Below are 6,000 nucleotides of genomic sequence, written 5' to 3' on the forward strand. Positions count from 1 at the left end.
TCACCTACTGTCTGGTCAGGTGACTGGCCACCTCCCTGGGGCAAACAGACCGCTGGGTAGAAAGCACTGGCATGGTGGGGGTGGGCACCCAGAACAAAGGGCCAAAATCCCTGGAGGGTAGGGTGGGAATAAGGAGAAAGGGAGGCCAGGAAATGAGAGCACATATTTCAGAACAAAGAAAGCAGGACCAGGCTCCAGCCACCTCCTCAATTACCTGGTTCCTGAGAGGACAGAAAATAGCATCTTAAGTAGCCACTTCCTAACTTTGAAGTTAACAGCAACAACAAAAAAAGCTTTGAAAGGTATGAGTGAGGGTGGTTTCCTAGGCAGGCAGCATCTGGGAAGGAAGCAATATGTGCCCCTGAGAAGCCAGCTGGCCAGTAAGGGTGGGGGCCAGGCGTGCCCCTCCAGCCAGGACAGTGTCCTCCTGCAGTAGGTTTCTCTGGGTCTGCTCCGTAGAAACATTGAAATTGACTATATCGTTCAGGATTGTTTGGGCTTTCCTTTCCCTAAAAGGCAACCCTCTGCCCAACTGGTACCCAGCTGCTTCCCACTCCCCCTTTCTCCTGGCTACTATCAATTTGCTTTCTGTGTCTGTGGAGGTACTTATTCGGTATATTTCATGCAAATGAAATCATCCAATACATTGCCCTCTGGGTCTGGCTTCTTACACTGAGCGTAAGGTTTTCAAGCCTCATCCATACTGTAGCGCACGTCAGCACTTCCCTGCTTTTTATGGCTAATACTCCGTTGTATGTATATACCACAATTTATTTATTCGTTTATCTGCTGATGGACGTTTGAGTCATTCCACCTTTTAGTCATTGGGAGTAGTGCTATTATGAACATGCGTGTTCTTGTATTGTTGTGAACACTCATTTTCAGTTCTATGGGGTATGCACCTCGGAGTGGAATTGCTAGATCAGATGGTAATTCTATATTGAACTTTTTGAGGAACCGACAGACTGTTTCCCACGGCGGCTGAGTGGTTTTACATTCCCACCAGCAAATGCACGAAGGTTCCAATTTCTCCGCGTCCTTGCCAATACTTGTTATTTTCCTTTTTTTAATCAGCCCTCCCAGTGGGTGTGAAGCGTATGACACAGATTTTGCAGGGCAGAGAGTCTCAGAAGACGGTTAGCCACAGTGAGATGGAGCCTCTGGCTGCCTTTTCAGAGCAAGCAAAGGATTCATGGAGGCTTGGTTCCGGGAAGTGGGACCCTACCGTCAGCACGACAAGTTGTTCCCTCAAAAAAACAGACCTGCCTCAGGTTTTCTGGAAGCCCCTAGCTTCTGGAAGTGTTGATTAAGAACGATAAATCTCCTTACAGTCACAAACTTGTAAAGATCATAGATTCTGTTCCTGCATGGGGATAGAAAATATCTCCTTGTTTCCCTCCATCATTGCCATCTACTGGTAAATGTCTAAAATTTCCTGATAGGCTTTCTATCCATTGGTAGGAGAAAGCTTAGCTCAGGCTGTCTTTCTCGCCCTTTTTCAAGACCGTGATATTGCGGATGGCCCACTGGGGTAAAGGGACCAGTCTTCTTGTAGCTGGGAGCTACTGGCTCAGGTTTCCAGCCGCTCCAGGAAGCGGTACCTCCGCGTACCTAGAACACATTTATCCGCAGTAGATTACGAGCACGCCCTCTTGGGGGGAGATGTGTCTGAGATTGGGTCTCATCTCTGCCACTGACTAGCTAAGTGTCTTGGGTCAGTTACTCGATCCCTCCAAGTTTTGGTTTCATCATTTGAAAAATGGGCATAATGCCCATAACACACACCTGGAGGGTTTGTTGAGAGAATAAAGGAGACAATATATTCAAAATGTGTAGCACAGGGTCTGGCAAACAGTAGCAGGTGCAATTGTTACTATTTAGGTTTTAAAGCACTTTCAATTATAAATCTCTGTGGGGAGGATAGGGTTTCTAGATGGCTCACAGTTATCTACCAAAAATTGCCAGGCACTTTCTAAGAGCAGGTGTTGGGCAGCACGAGAGCACGGGAGAGGCAGTGAGGGAACAAAAGGGGAAAATGTCTTCTGGACACCACTGGTGTCCCTGGCAGTGTGAGTCACCTGGATGTGCCAGGATCCCCCCAGGGCCCATCAGGAGGATGGGTGGTGGGAAGGTAGGTGCTACTCTGTCCAGAAGTGAAGATGGGGACACTAACTGGTACTTAGCTACTATCTCTCCTGGTTGGGGCATCTTCTGTGAGTCTGTTGATGTCGCCCAGTGCCAGCCATCTGTGGCCATACTCAGAAAGGTCCTGGCTCAGGTCATGACCACCTGGTCCTTCCCTAAACCTCATAAATGCTGGTCTATGGGGGGAGGTTAAGCAGTTTTCCCACTGACAGGTCAGGACAACCTTAGAGGTCGGAGATACAACCTCTAACTCATTCCTTTATTTTCATGGGATAGGATGAGGGCAGAGACCCCCCCCCCAACTTTTCCTAGGAGAAGGCAGCCCCAAGTTCTAGGACCAACCCAGTGCCTCAGGGCTGCAGAGGGCTTATGAGGGCTGCAGAACCTTGGCACTATCTGCATTTGGATAGGGGCAGGAGCTGCCCCGTGTGTTGCAGGATATTGAGCACCGTCTCTGGCCTCTGCCTCACTAGATGTCAGTAGCAACCTGCCCCCGTTTGGAATAGAATGGACTGGAGGGTCTCAGTTCATTTGGTACCACGGCACCACTGTAAGGCATGTGGATGCTCTTTATTATTTAAATGAGCAAATTAAATCTCAACAGGACTAAATGCTCTTGCCCATGGTCACTCGGTAAGTTTAAGTTGGAACTGGAGTTCATTCATTCATTCATTCATTCACCATGCCTGGCACACCCTGGTGGGATGGGGGTGATCTGGCTGCAGGGATGTGTACTGTGGGAGGCACGCATTTTTGGCCAACGGACTGTCCCCGACTGGCTCTTCAGAGGCACAGGGACTTTTTTTGGGTGGGAGACTCACATATCCTCCTGACCCCAGCTTCTGTGTGTCATAGCAGGCCCCGATACTGTAAGACTCGTTAACTGTAGATAAACTCTAACTCCTCAGCACATCCTCGGCCTGAAATCCTTCCTCGAAACAGTGAGTGGATGGACCTAGAACAGCAATGCTTAACCCGGATGGTTTTGCTCGTCAGAGGACATGTGAAAGATCTGGAGACATTTTTGGTTGTCACAACTTGAGGAGGGGGTTGTTATTAGCATCTAGTGGGTAGAGACCAGGGATGCTGTTCAACATCAACATCCTATAATGAGAGGGTGGTCCCCCCACCCCACCCCGCCCCAAAAAGTAATAATGAAGGCTCCAAATGTCATCACACCAAGGTTGAGAAGTCCTGAAATAGGTAAAATATCCGATTGACATGTGGCTCCCAGCAGGTGAGGTGGGCGTGGGGTGGGGTGGGCAGTGCAGCTCTCACCAGAATCGGGCAGGTTGCTGGGTGACCCTCCAGCCCAGTTTGCTTTGGATGGTTCCGCTTTTGTCTGCGGTCCCAGCAGAAGCAACAGGTCTCTGTTTTACTCTCCTGGGTGTCCTGGTTTGGACAAGTAGTTATATAGCCACTGTGAGAAGTGAGATGATTCATTTTCAGAAACACCAAACAAAAGCTGTGCTGTCCAGTTAACAATAGGGTTACAACTTACTGGAAATAGGTATGAACGCTCCTACCACCACATGCACAGGGGAGTCCCAAGCCCTTAGAACACTTCACTTCCTGGTTCTTCTTCCCCTCTCCATTTCCCGGGCTTAGTTTTGCTTCGGGGAGGCTTTGCTTCGTGGGCTTTGCGAGGAGCATGCGCCAAAGAACTGACTTCTGGGTAAGGCTGTGACGTCTGTAGTACTCAACCAATGAGGAATCAGGGGAGGGACTTACCTCTGTAGTGCTCGGCCAATGAGGAATCAGGGGAGGGGCTTCACGCTAGGTGATAAATTGCCTGCTGTAACTGCCCTGAGTGTGCCTGTCTATCAGACATCCGCTGTTGCAAGAACGTAGATTAAAGTCTGTCTTCACTGTGCTTGAGTCTCCATGACCCTCCTTTGATTGGGTCGGTGGGCTTATTTCTCATAGTCACCCAATTATTAGGCACAAACAACAGGCTCCCTCCCCTGTGGAGGCAGAAGTCCCTGGATAAGGGGACAGAGTTTTGCTTCTTTCAAATCCCCACAAAGCCTGGAGACAATTGAATGTCAGGTGCTTAGGATGGGGGCCGGAACCTTCACAGAGAGACAGAAATCATTCCAGGCCTTTGGAACAAAATGACCCTCCTAACTCACAAAATGATTACTCTGTTTTCAGGCTAATACAATTTCCTGGCATCTCCGCTCTGGCCTTTAATCTTTCCTTTCTCAAATTTAGTTTCTTGGTTTGTGTTCTATTTTGTTATAGATTGTTCTGGCCTCAGCAGTGGGTTGGGGGCCAGTGATTCCTGGTGAAAGGGCTTTTGGAAGAACCACCCAGAAGGATGCTCTCTCCTGCTTGAGAAACACTTGGAAGCTTTTTGATGCTGAGCTGTTCTCTCCTGGACCTGCCCCCAGCCAGGTGGTTGCCACAGGCCTTTCAGGGGCTGTCTGAGACACGTCATGGAAAGCGTCCTCACTCAGGTCACATTGTGTCATATGCTCTTGCCTGAACCAGCCATTGGAAAGGAGAATGGGATTCCCATGATTGGCTTGCACCGACGAACATCCGTCCCCTGGGGCCGTAGAGGACCCAGGGAGCCCATGTTCACCCAAAATCAGTCCCAAATTGTGGTTGTGCTTGCAAAGTAGAACACAGAAATGGCTATCAGATAGGCCACAGATATTTAGGCTTTTTTTCCAATGAGCTGTGAAGTAGATACACCAGCATCTGCACCCGTCTCAGAGGGGATGGTGATGGGGTGGGCCAAGTTGGCCATGTTTTGTGTCAAATGGCCACTCCCCTCAGCCACAGTGACTGGCCCAGAAATGGGAACCTGACACCCCAACAGCCAATCCACGTGGGCTCGCCAGTGACCAATGACATGGGCTGACTTTCAGGTGCACTGTGCCAGCGGAGTTCCTCTCTTGGGGGAAATACCAAGAGAGACCCACTTAGGCTCGGAGGAGGTAGGGTCAGTCAAAATTTTGAGAAAACAGGTAAGCTGAAGAAGCAGATGCACACACAGAAGTTTCTATCACAGGTGCCTCCATTTATAGGACACTCTTGAAACGACAAAATTATAGTGGTGGAGGAAGATGAGAGGTCACTGCAGACTATGTTGGGGAAGGTGTAAGTAGCAGCACAAATGAGAGTCTTTCTGGACAGAACAGGTTTTTTTTTAATTTTTTAAATGTTTATTTATTTTTGAGAGAGAGAGACAGAGTGTGAGTGGGGGAGGGGCAGAGAAAGAGAGGGAGACACAGAATCTGAAACAGGCTCCAGGCTCTGAGCTGTCAACACAGAGCCTGACGCGGGGCTCAAACTCACAGACCACGAGATCATGACCAGAGCCAAAGTCAGGTGCTTAACCGACTGAGCCACCCAGGCACCTCTGGATAGAACAGTTCTTGATCTGAATACATTGGTGGCTACATGAATCTATATGTACGATAGGATTTCATAGTACTACACACACACACATGCACACACAATGTGCACAAACACCCCTACAGACACAACACACATGCACGCATGCACACACACACACACACACACGCAGACACATGCATTCACAAACACATGCATGCATGCACACACATGCACACACACACACCTATGGTGCACGCATGTGCACACGCACACACACATGAGTACACACATGCACGTGCACACACGCACACACACAGAGCATTCAAAACCTGTTGAGATCTGATAAGGTCTGTAATTTAGGGAGTAGTATTTTACTAGACCCAAGTCCTGATTTTGATAATATGCTCTGGTTATGTAACATGTTATCATTGGGAAAAGCTGGGTGATGAATGTATGGCAACTCTCTGCATTATTTTGCAAATTCTTTTGAGTCTTCAATTATTTAAA

Source organism: Prionailurus bengalensis, chromosome E1 (assembly GCF_016509475.1).
Source record: "Prionailurus bengalensis isolate Pbe53 chromosome E1, Fcat_Pben_1.1_paternal_pri, whole genome shotgun sequence".
Taxonomy (NCBI): Eukaryota; Metazoa; Chordata; class Mammalia; order Carnivora; family Felidae; genus Prionailurus; species Prionailurus bengalensis.